Source organism: Benincasa hispida, chromosome 11 (genome assembly GCF_027475165.1).
Source record: "Benincasa hispida cultivar pf3 chromosome 11, pf3_genome.v1.1, whole genome shotgun sequence".
Lineage (NCBI taxonomy): Eukaryota > Viridiplantae > Streptophyta > Magnoliopsida > Cucurbitales > Cucurbitaceae > Benincasa > Benincasa hispida.
Window position 1 is genome coordinate 3254219 of NC_143488.1, and position 25954 is coordinate 3280172.

Here is a 25954-nt window from a genome sequence, read left to right on the forward strand (position 1 = left end):
GTGGGATCATAAAACTTGAAATCCCAAGAACGCTCAAAATATCAAACAAAATAGCAGCTAATAGTTCTTGAGTCCAATTTTGTTTCATTAGGCCTATAAGGCCTAGCCTCAGTTGGACAACCTCAGATGTGAAGATGCCTAATACTAGACTTCTTTCCTGTCCACAACTCATAAAGGGTTTTAGCTACTACTTTACTAGGTACCCTAATAAGGATATATGCCCTAATAAAGATATATGTTGCAGTCCTTAGTGCCTCACTCCAAATGGATTCTGGTAGAGAAGAATGACCAATCATACTTCTTACCATATCCTTAAGTGTTCAATTTCGCCTTTCTACTACACCATTCATGTTGGGTTTGCTCGATATAGTGTATTACAGGAAGATTCCACATTCCTCTAGGTATATGACAAAGGGCCCTGGACATTGTTCACCTGATCCATCATATCTACCGTAGTATTCACCACCACGATTAGATTTGACAACCTTAATTTTCTTTCCAAATCGAAGTTCAACTTCAGCTTTGAAAGACTTGAAAATGTCCAAAGATTGAGACTTCTCATGAATTAAATATAGGTACCCATATCTTGAATAATCGTCTATGAACATAATAAAAATAATGTTGTCCATTTCAAGAAGCCATAGGGATTCGACCAAAAATGTCTATATGTATTAGTTCTAAGACGTCTAAGCATCTATTGGCACCTAATTTTCTTATATTTGTCTATTTTCCCTTAATACATTCCACACAAACGTCGAAGTTACTTGAATCAAGGGAATCAAGAATTTCATCTGACACAAGTCTCTAAATTCTCTATTTAGAAATGTGACCTAAACACTTATGCCATAACATAGCAGAATTCTCATTTAATTTACGCTTTGTACCACATGAATTAGATAACAAGATCTTATTAAATGAAGCAAAAGAATCAAGCACATATAGATTATCAATTAAAGAATCGGTACCAATAAGTTTGAAATCTTAAAAAAGACTAACTTTATTATTTCCAAGAGAACAAGAAAAACCAAATTTGTCCAAACTAGAAATAGAAACTAAATTCCGTCTAAATGACGGTACAACAAAAGTCTCATTCAAATTGAAATAACAACCAATTTTTAAAAATAATCTAAAATTCCCAATAGCTTTAACTAAAACTGCTTTGCTATCGCCCACATAGATGAATCTTTCAGCATCACTTGGCGGTCGGCTCTATAGGCAACCCTGCATTGATATACCTATGTGAGTAGTAACAATAGAATCTACCCACCAAGTATTTGTAGGTATATAAGCTAAATTAACTTCAGAACAAATCCAAGTAAGAAGTTTACCCTTCGTTACATGCCACTTAGTGTACCTAGGACAATCTTTCTTGAAGTGACCTTCCTATTTGTAGAAAAAACAAGGATTTTCAGTAGCTTGTTTCTTGGTTTTATTCTGCTGAGATGTCCCTTTTGTAGCATCCACAAATTTCCTTTTCTTCTTATCACGAGAGCCAATTGCCAAATGAGTACTTTCTGTCATTTCTCTCTGAGTCCCATCTTCTTCTTGCACACATTTTGAGATAAGCTCATTAATACTCCATTTATCCTTCTGAGTATTATAGTTTATCTTAAACTGAGTGAATTATGCATGAAGAGAGATAAGTACCAAATGTACGAGTAAATTTTCATTTATCTCGATATCAAGTACCTTTAATTTACCTGCGATATTGGACATTTCCATAATATATTCCCTTATGTTTTCATTGTCCTTATACCTCATAGAAGTTAAAGAAGTCAAAAGAATACTTGTTTTCCCTTTTTCTCTTTTAGCAAAATATTTCTCAATTTGAGCAAGGAACTTATTGACATTTTCACTTTCCATGATAGAGCCTCGAAAAGACTCCAGAATGGAGTGCCTAATGATCATTAGACACATGTGATTTGATCGTTCCCACTTCTTTATATTAGTCGTATTCAGCTGTTCCTCAGTAGAAGTAGGTTTATCAGTCCTTAATGCAAAGTCCAAATCCACACCTAAGAAATATCTCTAGGCTTTCCTTCCAAACCTTGAAGTTCGTTCCATTCAAATTGGGGATTGAACTCAAGTTTCCAGATACAATAAACAACAAAACAAATACTCATAATTAAAATATAACAAAATAATTTCACATATGTGGTGGGCCCCTTTAACAATATACCTAACACAACATTGATATCCAACCTTTGGGCAAAAACACTAGCGGTAAATGATACTTTCAATATAGTAATCAAAGTACTAATAATAAACCCTATAAAAAAAATAGCCTTTCTTTTGACCTATTATTTTTTACATGAGCAATCCTTATAATTGTCCGGCCAAATAATTATCTTCCTTTGGGCCAATAATTATCCGCATAAATTCATGAATATGAACATCTTATATTTTATAATTAAATTAATCTAGATAACAGAGGTTACTTTGGTAACATATTATTTTGACCAATCCAATCTAAAATATAAGACACAATAATATAACTATATTATTGTACAAAAATAATAGAAAAAGAACACTCAATAATTGCATACACATAATACAATTAAAGCAATAAAAACATCTGGATATCACCAATATCATTAATCAAATAAAAAGTTAAATTCACTAAAATATCAATCAAATTTAAATTTAAACCACAATATGATCAATTAATCTTGAATCCAGAACATGATTAATCAAATTTAACTTAAATTCACAATATGTTTAATCTAATTAAAACTCGAATCATCAATCGAACTTTAAATTCAAATTCACAGATTAATTAATTTAAAAATTAGATTTAAGTTTACTCCATTATCTACTTATTCAACTTTATCAAAGATCAAAGTAAACTTAGAAACCAACACATGCAAGCCTATTTCGACTGAAAACCAATCAAATTCATCAAATTAAAACCAGTAACTCCCATTATTAAGTTAATGCATGACGGTAAGATGGTGTAACAAAATTTGAGAACTCAAAAATTGAAGTTAATGCTCAACTGCAAGATGGTGTACCAAAATCAGAACTCAAAAATTGAAGCGCAAAATTGAATGGGCCAGTAATGGATTTCTTTGGCTGTGTGCGGAATTTTTTTTTTCTAAAAAAAAATCTTTAACCATCTTTACCGAAAAGCAAAATTGAATTTCATGATCAATGGTAAATGAATATACGCCGACAATCTAACATAAACAACGAGCTCTGATACCACTTGTTAGGATAATTACTTTAAATCTATATTAAATAGATTAACCCTAGGATCATTCATGTCAAATTATCAAGAATAAATAACATACCGGATTCCATTGAGATTGATAATAGATAGCTATAGTCTTTCTCAACCAAAGCCTCGATGGCCTTAGTGGGATCTCTCTAGATGAGATTCAAGAAAGATCGAGTGTTTATTATTTTTGTATATCGGAGACCATACTATAGTTCAATTAAGGTTCCCATTAAACGTTAGGTTTCTACCTATTAAGTCCAAACTCAATTAGGAATCTAGGCATTGATTAATTAGATCACATAAAATAACCCAATATGATAAATTAATAATCTACATATATAGTCCATACTTTAATTAAACATATTATTATTTAAATATATCTAACCAACTTCTCCTTTTTACACTTCTAATTTGCATCACCATAATTATCTTATTCTCTTTTCTTTTCTATTCTTTCTTATCACCTTTGATTCAATATCTTATTGATCCAACACATTACCTTAACCTTTTCAAATGTCAGGTCCTCCTCATAGACTCTCTCTTCTTCGCTCCACCGAACTACCTTCAAGATGTAAGTCCTATAAATTCAGTTATTAATTTCATGATTTCAATATAGTTATTAATTTCTGTCATTTCATTTCATTTAATTTATTTGTTATTTTGTATCAAATCCATCATTTTCTAGTTTTCAATTGGATGAATTTTTAGGTAGGTCTCTCTCTGTTTTCTTCTTAGTTTTTAGTGGTGAAACTGAATGAAGTTGTTGGCATAGACATATAATTCTTATGATATTTACTTCTTAAACTTTGCAGTTATAGGCTTGTTCTTGGCCTAAGTTTATAGGCTCATTACTACTCAAGGTCAATTTTATCTATCTTTCTTCCTCTTATTTATGTTTGTTTTGTCATATCCAACCCATAAAACTCTTAAAATATATCCCAAGACTTTTAGGCTTAACTTGAATAAATGGCTTCATTTTCTTTGTGGGTTTCAGAGGTTATGAAAGGTTTATCAACAAAGAAACAAGGATATTTTTCTCTCCTTTATTAGGAATGCTGAACTATATAAATTAAGTTGCTATTTTTGCTCTTATTCTACCAAATACTTTACTAGATTTAGTCAAATTTATGTTTTTTTTTTCTTTTTTGCAAATTTATATGTTGTTTAAAAGATTTTTATGGATATTGGGAGCGTATGAGAAGTGAAAAATGTGGAAAAGGTAAATCACTGGCTTCTAGACTATTTGTTCTTATGCTTTTGATCATTATTGTCCTTACATGTTCTTAGGTTTGCTCTACTAAGGGCTTGGATTAAGTTTCAAGTTGCGAAGGTTTGTCACAAGTGTAATGATAATATGGGAGTTTTTAACAATAGCTTTTACATTGTGTTAGATACTTCAAATCTTAGATTTTTCTGTTGCCATTTAGTTCTTTACTAATGGCTGCTTTTACACGACAGGCTTCTCTACTTGCACTAGTTGTTCATTGCATTTCATTTATATACAACTTTCAAATTCTGCTCAGTTTCCTCCAAATATCATTTATATTGGTATTATTTGTTTTGTTGAAGTATGCCATCATTCTGGAAAATGAATTCTAAAGTACTTTTCAGTCTTTTAACTCTTTCCTTTTTTAGGATATTATTTGGAACATTGGGGGCCATGGTAAGATGAGTTTCAGTATATATATATATATATATATATATATATATATATATATATATTTAATTTTGTTTAGAGATTTTGTTATTTTCTTGATTCTTCTTAGTTAAGCTCCTTGAAAGTTATGCAGATATTTACATTAGGAATATTAGTTGAAACTTTGTTATTGATAGATTAGAAATGATGTTTATATTTGATACACTATTTTTGGAGGTGGTGGAGGGAATTAGAGATATCCATGTTATCTAACGTGTACCAGTAGACAGAGTGATTGCTTAACTTTTATTCTATAAATGACATATATATGAATGTTGTGATTATCGTTGACATTGATGCTTTGAGTTGAACTCTATAATGAATGTTGTGTTTTTTACTACGTCTTGCACAAACCCATTGAAGTGGTGAATCTACAAAGCAAGTAATTGATATTTGGTTAATGATAAAAACTTGTTATAATGTAGTTACTCGTGGCAGTATCTTGTTATATTTAGTTCCTTTGTAAAAATTTTACCTAAGTTTGGCTATTAGTTTGTTTGTATTTGTCCCTTTGAGACATTCAATAGTTCCTTGTATTTAGTTTATTTGTAAAAACATTATTAACTTCATTCTTATATATGAAAGTTCTTATTTATGTTTGTATCGATTTTGTGTTAAAATAAGATATTTGATGATGGAATCATGTGTGTAATGACAAGATTCAAAGAAATAACAAACTATTAAGACATGTATTTTACTGACAATATAAAAGTATCATAAATATGAAATTTTGTGACAATAAAAATGTGTCGTGATAGAATATTTGTTAACGTAAAATAGTTATCATGATTCAAATATTCTTGACAATAAAGTGTCATGATTCAAATATATTCTTGAACGAAAAAAAGGTCACTATAGAATACCCAATTTTGAACTAATTAAAGACAACAATAATGTGTCATTAATATATTTGACTATGATAACTTATAATTGTCAATAATTATTCATTGTTGACAATTATGTCTTGTCATGAGAAAACCAATTATGACATTTTTCAAAAACAGTCGTTAATGCACATACCTTTATAGGTGATACAATGACTTAAAATAACTGTCAAGAATTTTGAATCTGACAGGTTTTAATGTCATGGAATTCCAATTTTGTTGCGGTGTATACTTAATTTGCTAGGCGGTTTCTTCACTTCAATAGATTTGCGCAAGACCTAATAAAAAAACAACATTCATTTTAGGATTTAACTCATGATAGAGACAACCAGGACATACTTTCAAACTATTATCAAATCACAATAGTCAAACCTAAATTTTGGAAGGGGTGTGGAAATTATTTACAACACTTGATCCAAATTTCAATTTCTCGAACAAACATCAACTTCCTTAAAGTCTACAGAATCAAAGACAAAATTTAGATATATTAGAATTTAATTCAAAAACCTTAAATCAAAATTGAGATATTCGTAAGAGGGGTATTCTTACTCAAAATCCACCGTAAATCTAATCCTAGCACTTTGAATAAGTCCAGAACTATAAACAACAAAGACTATATATAAAAAGTTTAGAGTAACGACTATGAGAAACCTAACTTATAACATAAAAAGTTGAATGGAAATAATAAATGAACATAAAAAGAGCTTAATCCATACCAACAACTTGAATACGTCCCCAATTCATTTGTGTTGTAAAAGCATCTTGTTTCATAACCAATTTATCATCAAAGCATTTGAAGTCGGGTTGGCAATGGGGCTGAAGCTAGGGCGGGGCGAGCGACCAGGGGGGAGGGTGGACTCAACATCCCCGTCCCCACGGGGGATATTTCCCCCCATCCTCGCCAATTGAAGGCGGGGACGGGAACGGGATTCCCTACGGGGACCTATCGCCATCTATATTTATATTAAAAAGGTAAAAAGGTTAATTAGGGATGGGGACGGGGCAGGGATACTCTTCCTGTCCCCACACCGTGCCCAACCGGGACTTTATTATAATCTCCGATCAAACTGGGATTTCCTCACCTCGGTCGAGGTAGGGACTCGACCCTACGGGAATTTTTGCCAACCTTAATTTGAAGGAAGACAAGAAAAGGCTTCAAGAGCAAATTTTTATAAAACAACTCAAAATGTTATTGTTGCTCAATAAAATAGATATTAATATAATATTATCAAGAAATATTTAGCAACCATTTTCTAGAGTGCTAAGGAAAAATATATATATATAAAATCCTAAGTGAAAACTGAAGAGGGCAACTAAAAGTTAAAATCACATAATGTTGATCATGTAGTGTTGAAGGCATGTGAGAAGAAAGGTAAAATCATATAGTAATCCAATAATTAGAGACAAACAATTTAGTACATCAATTACCAAATTTGTCAAAAGAGCTCCCCTTTCGGCCAAATAAGGTAACATTCTTCCAAAAACTAAAATAAAATTGCCAAGGTTAAATTCAACTCAAGCACCACAACAACTTTAATTTCAAGGTCTAAGGCCTAAATCTCATTAGCATCACATGCTAACAATCCTTTGAACAATAAATTCAAATTGAACGTTGGCCCAAATCATCATGTTTTCCCTAAATATGATAGATCAAAACATCAACACACCATTATGGGTCACCCAGAAATTTTACAGCAAGCACAAAAGGCTAAAAGTCTTTGAAATCTTAATGAAATACGTGAAAAATCCACTAGGCAAATGCTATAATCTCACTAGAACATGAAATAAACCTTGAATCAACCTTAAATCAATATAAATGAACTATTAGAAAATGTCCCACACCATCTAGACCAAAACCCAAAAGAAAAATAGCCCAAAAACTCACCCAACAGTAGTTGGCCGAATCTCCGACAAGCACAAAATAGTAGAAATCGACCAACAACAATGATGACGTCCAAACTCAGTCCTTAGTTCGTGATGAAACTTCATAGAAACACCCAATCTAGAGAGAGAAAGAGAAAAAAATGATAGAGAAAGAATTGATGAAGATAAAGTTGAGCAAACTCTCACCTCAATGATCAATAACCCATGTGCGTTAGTCGACAACGACAACATTTAACAATGATGGCAACGACTCAAAGATAGAACATGCGACACAAACCCGGACAAATTTCCACGAACACGAATAAATATGCCATGGATGGTGATAGAAGTGATCAAACCCAAACGAACCTACACGATTTCCAATACTGATCGTGAAACACCATGAGCAGCAGGAGACTTGCCGGCAACCAACTAAACTCCTTGTCCGGCTTTCTCGCGTAAAAGTGATTAGAATTCGAACACGCCGCATTTTAAAGGCAAAGAGGGAAGATTTCGGGAGACTCTGCTTGGCAAATGGGTCGATTATTCAGTACGTTCTGTGTTTCGAGGGCGAAGTTATCCCATGATTAGATAAACCTCCCTATGACCCACAACTTAAAATGAAGATGTTAATGGTTTCTCATTGGGTCCAAATCCCTCTTTTTATTTGGTTTGATGATATTATTTAAATGGTGAAGGATCGAGTCCATGCCAGACAAATCCAACATTCGAAAGACGACAAAAAAGAAGAACGACACAGACCGAAAAGAGGAACCTCACCGAGGATTGACAGGGCGAATTGCTATTATGAGATATCCATCCTAGCTTCGAGCATTATACTGAAAACATAGAAATCCTTTCTCTAGGGTAGAACACCTATCTGATGTCCATTAGTTCTAGTTTCAGTGCCAGCAACGTAGCCATCTCATATGCATCAGATATGTTGGCTTATCCAGTTGGTTGCTTCTTCGGTATGAGGGCTCAGTAAGACTTGGGCATGACAAGAGTGTCAGCCAATTTCGTTGACATTATATGCCTTAGCGCAGGAAGAGATGCCTTGCGCTGCGTGGAACCATCTTCCTTTATTCATATGGCGGAAGCTAGCGACAATTCCTTACTTTAGGCTACTAGACTTGTCTAAAAGAAGAAAAGATGCACGAGCCACTCTTTCTCTTTTCTCTTATATATGCTAAGCCATTTTCATTTTCAAGTAGTGTTCGATCAATTATGTATTAATCAATATTCGATTGATTGGTCTAAGCTACATGAAACCAAGTCGTTCTTTCTAGAATACTTGCTGGCTTGCGAGACGAGACTGGAACCAAGGCCAAAGGCAGGAACTCCACCAACAGGAACCCTATCATCAACCAATAGGCCAGAAGCGCTGGCAGGCACGTCACTTGGCTCCTCGGCGAACTTCGATCGTGCTTTTTCCTTTCGTTTAGAGAGATAGCTTACCAGCTCTTTCGGCCTTGGTACTTGTTGGATCAATCACACTGATAGCTTAAATAGTTCACTGAAATTTTGTGTCGTTTTTTTTTTGGTATTTCAACGGTACTCCTGAATATGAAACCAAAGATACTAATATCTTGGTAGCATTCCGAGTAACTCCTCAACCCGGAGTTCCACCCGAGGAAGCAAAGGAAACAAATTTATTCGCCGGTAACCAAAGTGTATCATTCCTGCAACCACTTTGGGAGTGCCTTGATTAACTATTAACTCGAATGTGTGAAATCATTACGGATGCAGTAAACCAGAAAAGCAAACAAAAGATCTCCAAATCACACTGCCTGTATGAACAAACAAACTTTGTACACTTACGTGAAAAAGATTCAATATTCTATGCCAATAGACCTCGCTCGTGAAATAAATCATCGCACCTACTGTCCAACCAATAGGGAGAGAATCAATAGATTCCTTTTCGGGAGCGATTCATCCTTCCCGAAGCTCATGTTCAGCAGTGGGATAACTTCCAGTGCCAGATTCAGCAAAAGTTTGATGGGTCTGGATTCAATTATTGTGTAATTATGAAAATGATGAGAAAGAAGGATGCAAACAAATGTATTTGGTGAGAAGCATTGTTTTGAGGGAGGGAAAGCATGGTTAACAAGCCACTTCGAGGAGACGACTGGACTGGAGGCTTTCCAGTTCGACAAGTCTGCCCGGTTTACAACCTCTATACAGCTCGGTGTGCCAGGGTTTCCACGAATATTAATGATTCAATCTTCCTCTGAGAGACTCCCCTAGCTATGCTTATGAGTTGACTATCGGAGGCCGAGCCCCACCCCAGTAGTAATGGTGCGGCTTTGGTCAACTAACACAAAAAAGATACAGTTCTGGTGCCACGAACCATCCTTCTCTGAGATTGGAGGAGTATTCCCTTCTGAAATGGATGAAATTGATTTCAACCTCTACAGTTATGTCTTCTGCTGAAGACTTACAATATATTGCTTGATGCAGAGTTCAATGCTAAGCTTGGAGATTTGGGTAAACTTAGGTCGGCTCGATCACGAAGTCCAGAATAATTTCTATATATTGTGACTGCTTCAACGGCTGCTTACCTACTGTTTCCTCCTCAGAATCAGGCTATAAGAGCTGGAGGTAAGTGAAGAAATTCCTTCCAGTAGTGGATGCTGGTGAATCAGAGTCAAATCTCTTTTTTCGGCCCCTCCCTATGGATGGTTTCATAGCTTCTGTCAGGTCAGGAGTGAACCCTGAGAATCGAATTCTAAACCGACGTGGCACTGCTGGATGCTTTTGAGCGGAGGCCCTCGTTCGAGACACTAACCATGTAAAAAAATGATGGGTGGAATGGCGTGGCGCGCATAAACCATGTTCGTCAACTAAGTTTGTTCAATGGTCGGGATCCGAATCGGACCTAAATGGAAATGACATGAAAAGTCTTTTTCAAAACCTAGCATTAAGGGCATTACGACGATATAGAAAGTAAGCATCACCAACTAAATTCTTTGCTTTTTGATTCGCTTGGTTCACCGTCTATCTTTGCTCTTAGGGGAATGGGATAGCAGTGCCAATAATGATTTATAGGGTATCTTTCCTTATTCGGAGGAGGAGCAGAAGAAGTTCTCTCGATCGAGCTCGATTTCAGTTTAGCATCATATATCGATCCGGAGAGTGGATTGGTTGTAGTGCAGATTAAGAAGCACGACACAGGGGAATGAAAGGTTGCTTTGCATTAGAAGCTCTTTATCCTCCCCATAATGAGGGCTCTATAGTCTTGGGGAGCGTTGAAGCTTACTTCTTCTCAAGAGTTTTCTTGGTCATCAATACAACCTATCCTTAATAGAATCGAACTGATTATCTTTAATGATTGCGTTGCAGGGAACGATCAACCAATAGGGAGAGGAGAAGAAATGATCAGTTTCATGAATCTGAGGTCAAGATCAACTCCTTTCTTTTTTATTGGAGTAAGCGCAGGAGCAGTTGTCGATTCTTCTATCACTATCTTTTCTATCTTGGAAGAACCCGAATGCCCCATTTTGTCTTTGCCTTCTTGACTAAAGTCAAGTGCCTTCTTCAGTTACAACCCTGAATTGAATGGGGTGGGTTCGGTTCGACTATTCTTTAAATCTGACTTTAGGGCCTAAACGTTTACGGTCAATAAAGGATCACTCATTCTTCCATTGGGTACAGGTGCACGAACACAACTCCAAACGGCCGTTTTCTCTCTGTCTTCCTCGGCCATCTTGATCTGGTTATATCAAGAGAAAGCAAGCATCCATAAAGGACAATATCCCATGTCCAGCGGTGTTTTCCACCAGAACATCAATGTGAAGAAAAGGATGATCCACAAGAAAGGTGGCAGAATTCAAACCTATGGTTGGCCCGCCCCTAACCAGCTGGGTTGGGTGACTGGGTTAGCACCCCTCGTCGCCTCTGTACCTGAAACATATTCGATTTTTTAATGAATGAAAAGAATTAAAAAGAAAATCTGATTAATCTAGATAACTAATAAATAAAAGCATAGATATATGTTTATATTTATGGATGTTGATATTGGTTAACATGGGTATATAAGTGTGTGGGTCCGCTAACGTAAAGCGAAGAGTTTAGCCTGAACTGGCGAACCGAAGTCATCTAGCTGCTGCTTCTGGTTCTAGAACAGCATTTGAATCAGCGGGGGGCTGGTAGATTATAGAAAAGAAAGAATGCAAAAAATTATAAATAAAAAAAAGTAAAGAAATTCTTGATTGCATAAGGAATCCCATTTTGTTTAAATTCGGTATGGATAAAAAGATCTTCCTATGTTCCTTTGGTCTTTTCAACGGTACTTGAATCTTAAGTCACGATCATGTCTCGCCCCCCCCCCCCCTCTCCACACCAATCACGAGGTTTTCTCCATTCCTCTCGTATATCATCGTAACGCCCTTAATGCTAGGTTTTGAAAAAGACTTTTCATGTCATTCCCATTTAGGTTCGATTCGGCCCTTCTTAAAGTAATGGGATGGCTTACTCTCTCTCTTGCTCTAGGACATTAACATTAAGAGGAAGAGTAGCCATATTGGATATATCCAGCCCGATAATCAATGCACAAGGCTACTGCTTTTTTTGGAATAAATCAAACAAGGGCTCCCCAACAAGGGGGTTTGGCTATGCACTTTTCAAAAATGGTCAGAAGAACGGGTTTCCAAATTCATTAATATTCATATATATATTATATAATATATATTACCGGTGGTTTTTATGCAAAGAAGTTCATCCAACGTTAAACCTAATCCGAATGAGAGAGCTATGACACAATCAAATCCGAATGAACAAAATGTTGAATTGAATCGTACCAGTCTTTACTGAGGGTTATTACATATTTTGTACTTGCTGTTTGGCAGTAGCTCTGCCTCATGAGAACAGCAGAAAGAGGAAAGAGTTTGAAGAAATTTTGTTGATAATCAAGACCCCCTACGGATCATGCACTGGATCCATCTGGCCCAACAGAGTTTCTGTTATTCGTATTAACAACGACTAACGGAGGAATGTTTTTATGCTGTGAAAATTAGTTAATAACGAGCTTTCTAGCTCCAAAATGAAGCTCGCTTGGCTACCATAAGGAGCTCTTATTCCCGCCTTTCTTCAGATCCATGTGCGCTGATTCATTATTTCGATTCGAATCTAAGAGCACTACCAAAGTGTTTCAAAGAAGGGTTATCCTAACGTAGGTTCGATTCTCGGGTTTGATCGATTTTCGGATATGGTTAAAGAAACTTTTGGTAACTGCAATTTGTATTACCGAAGTGCGGGAATAGCAATAGGAGAGGGCTCGTAGCCCCCCCTCTCCCTCTTTCTCACGCCTATTTGTTCTCTCGGCCTCGGGGGGAGGCAAAGTCATCCCCTCTACTGATCGAACCCCCTTTCTCTAATAAGTCAGAGGTCTTCGTAAACATGTTAAAGGGCTCCGTCCGCGTATCTCACACTCCCAAAGCAACTTTTTTCTTTCATATTTCATTTTCCTTTCCTGCATTTTTCTTTCGAGAAAGGGAGAGGGCCTATCACGACTTTTCTTCCCATACCAACAAGCACAGTAGACCCTAGTAAGCTTCTTTTCTACCCAAGAGAGTCTCTTACTTATCTCACCTTAAGGCAAGAAAGAATAGGCAGCTCTGTTACGTACCAACATCGGCCCCTTCTCTTTACCTTTCTCGTCCCCTACCTGGTGTTCATGGTCTATTACTTTTTCAGTTCTCGTGGGGGAAGGCGGTGGAAGCTCAAACCAAACGACGATTATACTACTGGCTTACGCCGCTTCTTTCCTCAGCAAAGTATGAACTTATTTTTCGCCAAGTTTTACGTTCAGCTAGCACTAAAAAGGCTACTCCTAATAAAAGTGGTAGAATTATTCCAAGTATTTCACAAAAATACTTGTATGCAACAAAAATCCCAGGTTCACCAGCATGAAAAAAGGGAAAATTTTAGCGGACGGTGTTGGACCACTAACCAAGAAGACCTTTTCGAATCCCAAACGAGTTGATAAACTAGCACCTTCTCTAACACCCTTCAATGCTTCAGGTTTGTTAAATGTGTCTATTTAGTCGGAATGTACACATTTCAATTTTATCTCATCGGGTACTCAACAGCTTTCGAGTCTGCCACTTTTGGGTGGGATAAAAAAAAGCCCAAACTGTGTCCTTCCGAAAAAAGTCGTTGTATATAACATCATGGTTGTTTTCCTTCCCTCTTCAAAGACATGTTAATTTGATAGTTCCATCGGTCCGGATAAAGATATAAATGTCAAAGTAACAGAAAGACAGAAAGAAATGAAGCTGCTTCAATATCTTTTTATCAAGGGTGAGGTTTGGAACCCAAACACTTTACTGGGCCAAAGAGCCTAAAAAAGAGATCACAGAGAACAAGGAGATATACAGTTGAACCAAATATGAACTGGTACCATAGGCACTTTGACGGCGAAAGAAGCGAAAAAAGCAATCCATAGAAAGATTTGGCACTGTTCACTAAATTCTTTGGTTAGGATGATCGGGTCGAGGGCAGCCCCCTCTTCCCCTCACTCTTCTTTCCCTAATATTAACCTGCATAAAAAACCCACACGAAAAAAAGATAGCAAAAGCTACCCAACCCACTAGATCCTTTACATAAAAATAAGGGTAAAAATAAATTTTATCCATCTCTGAATGTACACCCAATGAACAGCACCTTATCTTGTATAGGTTGGGCGGAGCTTAAAGAAGCGAGCGACGATTGATGAAGTCCCTACCTCTGAAAGCGGAAGGAAAGCAGTGCCCTCAATTGTTCTAGAGAAAAGGATCATGGCGCCCTAAAATCGTGACATTCAACAATAGCGCCAAGACCTTCCAAATGCAAATCCTGCTAATAAAGCCTCTGACATTATCTTGTGCGGAGCCAGATCTGTACCATTTAAACAAAACTTTCTTTTTACTGTATCACATCGCGTCTTGCTTCAGGATGATCAGTCTACCCCTTATTTTGACTCTTTATCTCTAACCTTTCAGACACTGAACGCCCAATAGGTAAGCATGATTCAGTGTGAAAATCAATTTTCAAAAAAGACGAGGTGGTCAATCAGATTTTAAAAAAGCAGGCACACAAACCATCGTGACTTTTGGTGGTCTTTCTTTTTTGGCTTTCTCCTCTTCCTGTTCTATTGATCAGAAGCATCCAGCAGTGCCTCCGGCCCAGGGATGTCCCCACACAGAGAGTCCCCCCCCCCTGAGTATGTTTGCCATATATCGGGGTGAAAGATGGAATCGGGGCGGTTTTTCTCCTTATTCTGATTCGGTTGGGGTGGAAACTCTTCCCGACCTTCTGTTGTAGTCAAAGCAACTTCATCACTTTCGTGTACCCATCGGATGGCAGCCCTTTCGGGGGTTCCTTAGGGACTCATTCACTCTGCGTAGATTGACCGAATGCAGAAAGCCTTCCACGGGCAGATGGAACTTCAACAGCAGCTAGGTCTAGAGGGAAGTTGTGAGCATTACGTTCATGCATAACTTCCATACCAAGATTTGCACGGGCGTAAGCTATTTAAGTAGGCTCGAGAAAGGTAGGCTCGCAGCTTTGCTCAGCGGGTGCCCTTTTTCATTATCATCTACCGCCCTTTCTTTCCTCCCGGCTATTCACATATGAAGATCGTCGTATGTATGCTCGACTTCGGTTGCCGGTGCTATAGGTAGGAGTACATTATGGCAAGAATCTATGCCCTCCTTTAGCTAGACATAAGCCAGATACAACCTTTCGTCATGGTCGGGTTCTTGGTGCAGGAAAAAAGAGTAGCCATAGCTTCGGCCGGCCATCCTTGCCAGCATTTACTACGGTTTGGGCACTGTTGCCCAAGAGAAAGAGGGTCCAGGCCAGTGCAATGCGGAATTCCAGTCTCCCTATGGTCGAGCGTATTAATTAACCTCGATCTATAGCGACTACTAACCTCTTCATTCAGTCGAGAAAGGGGGTTCGATCAGTAGAGGGGACGACTTTGCCTCCCCGGAAGAAAAAGAGCCCCGCTCTTTTACTAGTTTTATGGCTTGCAATGGGAATTTTTCTAGCTTGGAAGTGTGGATGAATCGACATCAAATAGAGGAATTCGGTTTTCTTTTCAGCAAACGACATATCAGATCCGGGGCATCCCTTTCACAAAAACCTACGGATCCCCCTTGTCAAGCCTCTTAGGAAGGGGAAAGCGGTATTCTAACATTTTATATGAACTTTCACTCTTAGGAAGCATAGCCGAATATGAAAATCGAATTACGAGGTTCATTCGAATACGGAATCCAATCCTGGAAATACAGCATCCCCCCATAGGCTTTCGTTTTTGCGTCTCTCTAAAATTGTAATCATGCCGGTGGACCATTGCCATCCCATTCTTGAGTGAGGTGGAGCGCAACCATCTTATCCACTGAACTAGCTAGAAGAGGGGGTTTAAGATTCTTTCTTTAAAGTTTTTTATTGGGCCGGAGGTACGATAAACTCGACCAAAATATGACACCCGAAGGGCCCGAAATGCACAATCTTTCTTCTTCAGTAAAGCCGACCTCTTTTTCGCTAGTGTTGAAGCAGTGCGCACGTAGATAAGGAAATCAAAATCCCAGTGGACCGGTGCCTTTCTTTTACGGCCTAAATTTCTATTTGTTAGCCATAGGGAACTACTGCTCGGTGCACTGAAAGAATTGATCCTTCACTTCCTTTTTGAGCTTTTGATTAACGGTCGTCCGTCCGGCTCCATCCGGCGGACTACCAACATGGTTAAGGTTTGGAGCACTGCAACCAGCTTTTATTCCCGTCGAAAAGATGGATCCTCTGGACACCGAAGTTCGGGTGGTTTTAAGTTTTGATTTTGCACCGGAGGGCTGATCGGCTTGTTGGTACGGTTAGCTTGTGATCTACGACCAGCCTATACATAATCTGAACTAATAATTATAAAACTAATAATCAACTGATCGCTTCGCATTATCTGGAACTAAAAAACCAATCAGTCAAGATATGTTATATTGGTCATATCATTGTAGCAACTGAAATATTTTTTGCATAAAAAAACAATCCGATTATCTCTGAACCTTTTGTTGAATTGAGTAAGAGAAGAAAAGGGAAGGAGAAGTATCTTCTTTGGTACCAAGACCTTCGAGATTCAGAGCGCCAGAGTGTTAAGCGGTAGCCATTAAATGGAGAATTTCCATCTTCCTGTTCCCCCATTTTTCTTTTTTTTTTTACAACTCTCGGTGTGCTCCTAGCTTTCCTAGTAATCCTTTTTTTGACTTTAAGGGGAACTAGGGAGAGAAAAAGGCTGCAGGAAGATATTTTCAAACTAGTTATTTTTTTATCATTAGGCTTTTGATTTATGTCCGGTCAAAGTGATTTTATATTCCAAAATCTGAGATTACCTGAGACCTTAGATGTCCTCTCTGATGATCTTTTCTATAGGTTGAACTAGTGTGAGCGGTCTAACTTCGACCCTCTTATTCAAATCATTCAAAATACCTTTTTTGACATGATATAGAAATTTCAAACTAAAAAAATATATGAAAAAAAATTGCATCCAATAGGATTTGAGCGTTTGCCAACTTTCATAGGTATAGCATTACAACAAAATAGAACAGAGGAGAGCTTACCGTTTGTTTCTATTAGAGTTGCGAGCTTGTTGTAGTCGGTCATCTTTTTCTTTTTATATTCTATAAAAACCAATGCCATACCACCTTCGACAGGTAAACCGGAACCAGGGAAAGCCCGCCCTATCGAAAATGACAAGCGGCTCGACTGTCCGGCAAGTCGGTCGAGGGGGGCCTCCCTAACCGGTGAAAAGTTGTGGGTGTCCACTAACGGCCATTCCTGGCTCGGCTCCGATTGAAAACTTCCTTTTTGATTCGCGTAGAAATTTAGGACCTATGGTCCTAGTTGAACCGGAGAGAACAAAATTCATACCGATGTCATATAATTTTGAGAGAGATGAACCCGCACCACATACATTTTATAACCTTCGAAAGATAGAGACCTACCTTGCTCAAAAAATCTGAAAATCCTTGTGCTTCTAACTCTTTTTGCTTACTGACCCGGAGTGGATTCTAGGAGAATGGAAGGGTGGGCAGAGCCTCACCTTACAGTAGGCCATTCAATCTGGATCTTGCTGCATGAATGCACAGTAAGACTAGGAATGCCCTATTTGATCTCTTCCTCTCCCATCGAGTTCACCCGCACTAGCACTAGTATATGGTGATATCCAACTCAAAACAACAGTACTTCTTCCACGAATAGGTGTTCGCCATGAGGAAGTCAAATATGAGGATATTCTCTTACCAAGCTCTCGTACTCGCCAGGGTTGAGGAGGCTGTCCATGAGCTAATTGGGCTTCGAGCTTTGCTCCTCTGGGCTCCCGACGTTCCCGTGGTTCGCGATAAGGAAAAAGGACTCATCCTTTGTTGCATCTGGCACGAGATGATAAAGAGAGAACTTTATTTATCGATGAACAGCGGATTGACGGAACTACTCAATTCGATGGAATTGTTTGATCTTAAAGGATATTTTTTATAATTTCGCACGTGAGGGGTCGCCTTGGTTACCATGACCAACTATCCATCCCGACGATCCTGAAAAAGAGAAGGTCCCCAAAAAGAAAGTCAAGAAATCAGCGATCCCAAAATAAGATAAGACAGGGCGCGATTCTAGCACCATGCCAAACGTGTCCGAAGAAGAAAAGCAAAGCAACTCTGTTATGGTGCAATCACTGACTGACGTTCTGAAGTTCTAGGTGGAAATAGCTTTATGGTAGAGCATAGCCTTTCCAAGGCTAAGGTTGAGGGTTCAAGTCCCTCCTTCCGCTCAAGGCTCTACTTCGCAAATGAGATTCATGAAAGCCCGTTGAAACCACCTTTCGAGGAAAAGTAGGGCACACATCGCAAAGAAACGAAAGAGAAGTATGAAAAGATAGAAATAAATTCCTCGACAAAGAAGAAAAGAAGGAGTCTCAAGCAGATGACTCAACCACAAATCTGTTGAATGAAGGTAGCTTGCTTACTCTCAGCCGCTAGTTAGAAGGAAATCCGTTGACTTCGTTTATGCCCCCATAGAGGTAGAAAGTCAAACTCTTCTTCTAGCATCAAAGTAAATAGTATAATAAAAAATACACAAAGAAGGTAGCCGTTCCATCATGAGGGAATGTCCCAGACTCTCCCAAGTCGTAAGTTTAAGGCTAGCACACTGTTGGATTGAGCTCAAGTTCACTTCTTTTACGTTTCGTTTTCATAGTACCAACAAATGCTCTACTTAGAAAAAAAAAAAAAAAAAGAGAATTGATTTCACAGTTCCTCTTTACCCCCTTACCTCAAGTCCTAAATCACTGCTATTGTTGATGAAGCTATGTAGCAATCAAGTACCCTTGTTCACTTCCAAGTATTAGGGATTAGCGGGCCGATAAGATCTTTGAGATTGATCAGCCATCTGGGTTGGTTTGGCTATTCCTTTCTATTGAAAAGGATTCGGTTGTCTGTGCAAGTCACCTTCTTCTAGGCTTCATTGGACGACATGGTAGTACGATAGCATGGAAGATTTTGGTTTAGAGTGAAGGTGTCAAGCAGTTTTTGATGGAGACTTTATTCTCCCTCATGATTCTAATCGGAGGATTGCTTCCTCTCCTTTGCCGTTGCTCACTAAATTACTCACAACTAGTCTAGTCCATGAAATCACTACTTTAGACTTTCTTTCTCTTTTTTCATTTGTCTTTCAATACTGACTCTTTTCCTCTTTCTGTTGTTTCTGATCTGTATTGCATTAAGAAAGAAAAGAGATCTCTTTTGTCATTTTTTCATCAATGTTGGCCCAGTCGAGGCTCGTCCATGTCCAATCCCAATGGACAAAGCCAAAGAAAGTCATGCATTAAAACACACTACTTTGCGTCTACAGACAGACAATCTAAACAAAAGAGTCGATGGAATATTCTAGTATCACCTGAAGAGAGCGGGTCCAACCCGATACGATATCCTTCTTTCTAGGGAAAGAAGTATTCATAGTTCAGAGACAAAGAAATAGCAAAAAAAGAAATTGGATGGATATGTGCCAGCCCATCTTTCTCCGGAGAAGCAACCCACTCACTCGAAATCTGTCCCTTTAATGTAAGGAAACAAGCATTATTATTGAGAAAACGTAGTCTTCGAACTCTCAAAGTGGGCTTTACATCTGACATTCGTTGGGCTTCCCTCTTCGGGGGCCTGCGTACTTCAGCTGGCTGGTTGCACTATAGACTGACGCTGGAATGGAATAACAACCTAAACAAACCTATTGATTCCAATATCTGGCCTTCCAAGGTTACTCGCTTTGCTTTATTAAAGGTGCGAATGCAGGTTTAGGATTCATGCATTAAGAAGGAAGCTGGTGCTTATAGTAAATCGCCACAGATACTAGAAGTAAGCCTGCAAGTAGTCTTTAACGCGCAATTCTCGAGATGAATGGGCTGTCTCGCGAAGATCTTCGATCTGAACCTTTAGAAAAGCCTGCCCCCTCCCGCTAACATAGAAAGAGATTCCCGTAACGTCTGACTTGGAAAGGTCTCTTCTCGCACTTATACAAGGACAATGTCCTCGCTCAAAGACTGATTGCTTGTCTTCCCTGGTCTTTCGACAACGGGTTAAAAAAAACATTCTTTCTAGCAGACTTGGCCGAACAAAGAAAGCATCCGTCTTCTTTTCCTTTTCTTTGTTTTGGTAATCATAGGAGTCGCTCTTTGAGAATGAAAAATTCCTCATCCTCACCCGCAGCAAGAGCAAAGACTGAGTTTTCTTTTTTTTTGTCCCCGCTCTGTGGGCTGCATAAGTTAGTTTTTACTACGAAAGAGGGAAAAACTTTTTGAGAATGGTCGTATTCGTGCTGTGCTTCCGAAGGGAAGAGACTCGAGATGTAGCTATCGACAAATTCTTCATGTAGATCGTTCCGAGTAACTCCTCAACCTAGAGTTCCACCCGAGGAAGCAGGGGCCGCCCGCTCTAATAGTTCCGAATAAATTAAATACATGCATTCAAATCCCAAGCTTTTTCTACATCCACAACAACGAAAGCACTTTTTCACTCTTTCATAAGAGACCCGGATCAATTACTTGAAATTACGGAAATCATGACTCCAATAACGACCGGTTTGCGGTGTCTGCTTTTCACTTGAAAGACAACGGTCTCTCTCTTTTATAAATATAAAGCGAAGCAAAGCCGCATGGCGCTTCAGTGAAGAAACAGATCGAGAAATCAAAAATAAAAAAACTATTGATTTATTTCGAACACTCCGGATAGGCGGAAGGATCTATGTCTATTCCCAACTTCCTTTCAATCCACATCGGCAAATTGAGGCCAAGCGAGAAAAGAGAAGTCTACCTTTTAAACTAATGGCATCCCTTTCGCTACATATAAACCTCCTCTTCGAGATCACCATGCAGGAATGCATTTTTTATGTCAAGCTGATGCAAGGGTCAGGCGGGCTGTTAGAAGTTCGACACGGTTTTTTTTGGTGTCGAAGGGTTCGGTGCCTCGCCCTTGTCTCCTTCGCCTACGATTGTTTAGAATGGTCATTCTATCGATTCAGAGGCCGAACTTCTAACAGCCTGCCCGCTTCCATAGAACAACATCGTGGCGGGTCTACCTAGTGTTGCGCAAGCTAGAAGGATCTTTCGAGAAATACCTGAGGGTTAGCGGATATGTTTTCATATTGGGTTTCGAACCCAGGCGGGGAAGATAATGAAAACAGGCCACGGATGGTGGTCGTGGTAGGTTCGAGGATCTTACGCGACAGTGCACGAAGAAGAATATATATCTCTGGTCATATTCTTGTGTAACTTTTTTCGTCCCGTTCATTGTGGTTCCTGCCCAACCTGTGAACTAAAGCGCATTCTAACTCTCTTTGGCACAAAAGAAAGTCTGCTCTCAAATCAAAAAATCGTCGGATGTCAGGTTGTGAATTAGAATCAATAAGCTAATTCATACCACACACGTCGACCTAAGATGAAGAGAGGGGTCTATCTATTTTATTTAGTTATTCAGTTAAACCAATGATTCGTTATTGTAACATAATAGATAGCCTACATTCATTCGTGAGGGGACTCCTAATGGATTATTGAAACCTTTGACGCTGGTGCCAAAACAAAAGCATACGAAGAAATAGCAGATTTCTGGCTATATCAGTCCTTACTAAACGTTCTAACGAGAAGCTATTCGGCCATGACTTTCAGGTTCAGCTGGTTTTGTAAGGCTGTTTAAACCATTCCTCTTAAGCACAAGGGACGAGAGTTGCTCCAGCGTCAGCGAGAGGGACGAGAGTTTGGCACGCAGGCCAAAATTTGATTTAGAAGAGCAAGCCATGCAAAATCTTACTTCTACAAATTGAATGGGGGAAAATTTTTCATTCAACACGGGGTATAGCCTATATAAGGATAAGAAGCGAAGCACTGCTCACGTTACAGCTATCTGCACCTTCACCATCTTCTGCAGGTATTGATCCGGCTTCTCGTCTCGACCGCCCCGATCTACAGGTGTATCAGTGCAGGACCTCCGCTTCCAGGCAACAAAGCATATTAAGGCTATCAAGTTGGGTTTCTTTCCGCATTGCTGCTTTGTTGGGATGTTGGACGGTGGTCGGGTCCACTTCAAGAATGGCTTGGGGTACCAGAGCCCAAAAAGAAAAAGCACTACTTCGTTCCTCGTCCTCGTGCTGTTAGCTGCGTAGCGACTACAATACAGAAAGGAATTCGGGTGAAGGTTCCTTGAGAACAACGACTAAAATAGACATAAAAAGGAAATTCCAAGGGCTGAATGTAGACTAGCTTCAGCAAAGAAAATTAGATCGTCGGAAGTGAGATAGTGCTAGCGCGTGTACTCTTTCTCGAGATATATGAGCGAGACTCTATACAGATCTATGGATCTCCCCAACATCAAAGCGAGACTCCATTTTCAATCAGGTATGTCTTTGCTTCATCTGATATGATTCCCAACAGTCAGCCTTAAACTAAACTCCCTTGAATAAGAACCTAATAGAGGTCGACAGATACGGAGAGAAGTGAAGCATTTAAAAAAAGCTCTTTTTTTTTCGTCAACGGGCTCAGCTCCGGTAATGCAATTCCGGGAGGAGTCGGTAGTTGGGCACTGAATCCCTTCGGACCTGGAGAACGTGGGACGCTGGGTCAGGATTTGGTGAACCAACTGGTCACTCTTCTAGTTTCAGTATCGGGCCCCTTTTTCGCATTTGTTAGAACAGCTTCCATTGAGTCTCTACACCTACCCTTTTTTTTGTTTTCGGAAAAAGGATTTGGCTCAGGATCCATCACTCTTTCTCCTCTGACCAAACAAAACACCATAAAGCCAAGATCTCTATAAAGCAGAATACAAATGTGCATCTCATTCTGAATCTGTAAAATCCAAATTTTGATCAAATCACACATCGCAATATACTAAGCCTTCCAATTCTTTAAGAGTTTGATCTAAAAGATTAGTGATATAACTAGGAAGATGGAACTTCCAAGCTAGCCCGGCCGTGAGGAAGAAAGAGATCTTTACCGGTGCTGACTTGGATCTCGGGTGACGAAATAAGGCGGCGGGGAGCTGGGACTACATCTGTTCCAAATGCCTAACCACCCGGCAGCTAAGCAGTCAAACTAGAAAGTCAACTAAGACAGAGCTATTACGATCTCCATCGAAAGGTCAGATCTAGGCCTAGCTGATGAGCAGTCGCGATCAAAGCTTAGCTGACACCGATAGGCTAGCTGTAAGCTTGGCTAAAGTGAAGCACTTGCCAAGTGCGAAGGAAAGGGCCTTCGTCCGAAGATCAAAACTTAAATGTGCCAAGGGTTAATCATCGAAGCCAGGGCAGACTTGTAAATCCTTTGCTCTTTTTCCTTCTCTTTTTCCCATAGCTTAAGGTGGATCGGATCCTACATACTTGTCACACAGACAGACGCAAAATTGGAAAACAAATCATCAACTTCAACTGCTTCATGCACCAGATCATGGGTATTTTTATTGTAGTTATAGACCCCCACGCTTGGTGGAAAATGACTTTGACCAAATAGAGTCTCCTTCCGTATAGGGGGCTCTCGTATCGAAGATTCATGGTAAGTTACTCGAAGAGGTCTGCTCAACTAAAAAATCTCCTAAACTAAAGAAGGACGTACGGACCGACCTGAGGGGAAGAAAGCGGTGATTACCTGGGGTGAGGTTGACCTTCTTTCTGCGGTACGACTATTATCTTATTAGAGTCAGTAGCAGGGAATCTCTTCTTCTGCCTATTAGCATTATATTCTTTTTTTGACTTCTTGGGAAGACATATAACAAAGAAGAATGTTCGGCGATAGAATATGTGCTCTTGCTTCCACTCCGATTGAGTCCGTTCGAGTTTCAGCTCTCGAAAACCTGATGGGACACCCATAATTAACCAATCCAATGAGGACTATGAAAAAGCAGTTTAGCACCTTTTTTTATTCCTTCAGGACCCTGAAAACAAACCTTAACACAAAGTCAATCTCAGCACAAGAGCCTCGACATGCATGAGAAGGAGCTTTTTACGTAACGCTTCAATAGAATGAATTAGGTAAGAGTCGAATACGCCCCATGGTCGAACAATAAATGTTTGCATCCCTATGGTAAGACTCTTGTGCGACTCAGACAACACCATAAATGCCGCGTTATCCAAAGTCTCCCGATAAAACGATAACTAAGGAATCCTTTTTCTCATGGAGGAGCCCGTCGCACTTTCACTTTTTTCGCTAGCATGATGGATAAAAAGCTATGAGAATATGGGAAGTTTGGGCTTTCGCATCCACTTTGATCATTTTGATCCCCTCTTCGACAAGCTTTTTAAGCCAAGCACGCGCTTTGAAGCAGAATTGTTCTTTTGCTTGAAGTTTTGCCGAGCTTTCCTTTTCCCGGTCTTTTGTCCTATAACAGCAGTCACATCTGGAATCTCGAATCTATCTCTTAGCTGGTCTAGTCCAACCCCTTTTTGTTTGATGACAATCGGAAAGATAATTTAATGCATCTAAGAGCTTAAAGCTCCATATTCTCTCAATCTTGCGGAATACATCCGCTAGACTGAGTTTCCGATTCAATCTACCTTTCAGTGGTTCTAGTTCACCTGTCGAAGGTGGTATGGCATTAGTTTTTATAGAATATAAAAAGAAAAAGAGCTAGATCAGTAGTTCATTACGTAGACAGCCTAGCACAACTAACAGAGGAATCGCGAAACGAATAAAAGGAAGCTGGCGGAGAAAGCTCGACGCCAGCGGCTTATGTAATGGTCGGCAGGCAGAAAGCTCAGTAAGGGTTCCAAACCTTAAGTGACTTAGTCAGTAAGTCCATTCGTCGGTATGGCGAAGTAAGGAAAATGGCTAGAAAGACAAAGAGCTAATGATGTTTTTCAGCATAATGCTCGAAGAGAGAGTCACGAGCTGGAATCGAACTAGGCCCAGCAAACAATCGATATTGTTATAATTGAGAATGAATAAACAAAATGGATTCGTCTGCAATAAGGTCCACTCCACTCTCCCCATAAGGCCCCGTTAGTCTGGGCGAAGATGGGGATAAAGAATAAGGATTAGGGAAGAAGAAGCAAGAATTCCAGTCATCGAGGCCTTGCTCCCTTGTCTTTGTCCTTTGGGTCGGGCATGACCTCGTCGTCTGTAATGCGTTCAGAACTCACGAACCTTCTATTCTACGAACGAAATATTTTTTATGTTTCATCGCAGTTACGTCGCTCGAGGGACAACTAATCCCGTTGATCATATAACTGGAAGGAAATGTGTCACATTAGAGGTGAACGACCCGACCATATGTCCTGTTCAGTCAGTTGCATATTAGTCAGCATGATTATAGCAATACAAATGTTCTCAGTGGGAACTAGTAGTTGGGATTGAGACAAGAAAGGCCAAGCACCTTTCTCTCCCTTTATTTACAAAAAATTGGTACATCAAAAGGGAAGAGGAGAGGGAATCGAAGCTTAGCGAGCTATTTTGAGGGATCCGGATCTCTCATATTTAGGATTCTTGGCTTCCCGAACTCGTAACAGATGGCTAGGAACAATCACAAACGTAGATTGCTCGTGCTAAATATGAATTGAGACGAAAACGATAAAACTCCAAATTTTCTTTTGATCTAATTTCAGAGTAGCAAACATTCTCGAGAATTTTGTCGAATAATTAAATAAGTTTTATCTTTTCTCCCAACTTCAGAAGAACGAGACCTATCGGCTTAGGGGCAGTTGCTACTAATATGGGTGTACCCAGAACGGTTTCCGATCTCTAAATGGATCTGCTTTCTTTCGTACTCCCTTCTTTCTCCCCCTTCGGTTAAAACAAGC

At 39.1% G+C, this 25954-nt stretch overlaps 1 long non-coding RNA gene across 7 annotated transcripts; it reads right to left on the minus strand.

Annotated features, from left to right (window-relative positions):
- Positions 1-972: 972 nt before the first annotated feature.
- Positions 973-8295, minus strand: LOC120090136 (uncharacterized). Of its 7 annotated transcripts, XR_016524297.1 has the most exons (7): positions 7683-8293; positions 6514-6923; positions 6347-6410; positions 6170-6254; positions 5934-6075; positions 1329-3779; positions 973-1221 (listed from the first exon to the last, which is right to left on the minus strand). It is a non-coding gene; the product is annotated as an uncharacterized LOC120090136 (long non-coding RNA). The 7 variants fall into 7 exon arrangements; XR_016524295.1 differs by having other exon boundaries at positions 6347-6923; positions 7683-8295; XR_016524294.1 differs by lacking the exons at positions 6347-6410; positions 6514-6923 and having other exon boundaries at positions 7683-7799; positions 8030-8276.
- Positions 8296-25954: the final 17659 nt, after the last annotated feature.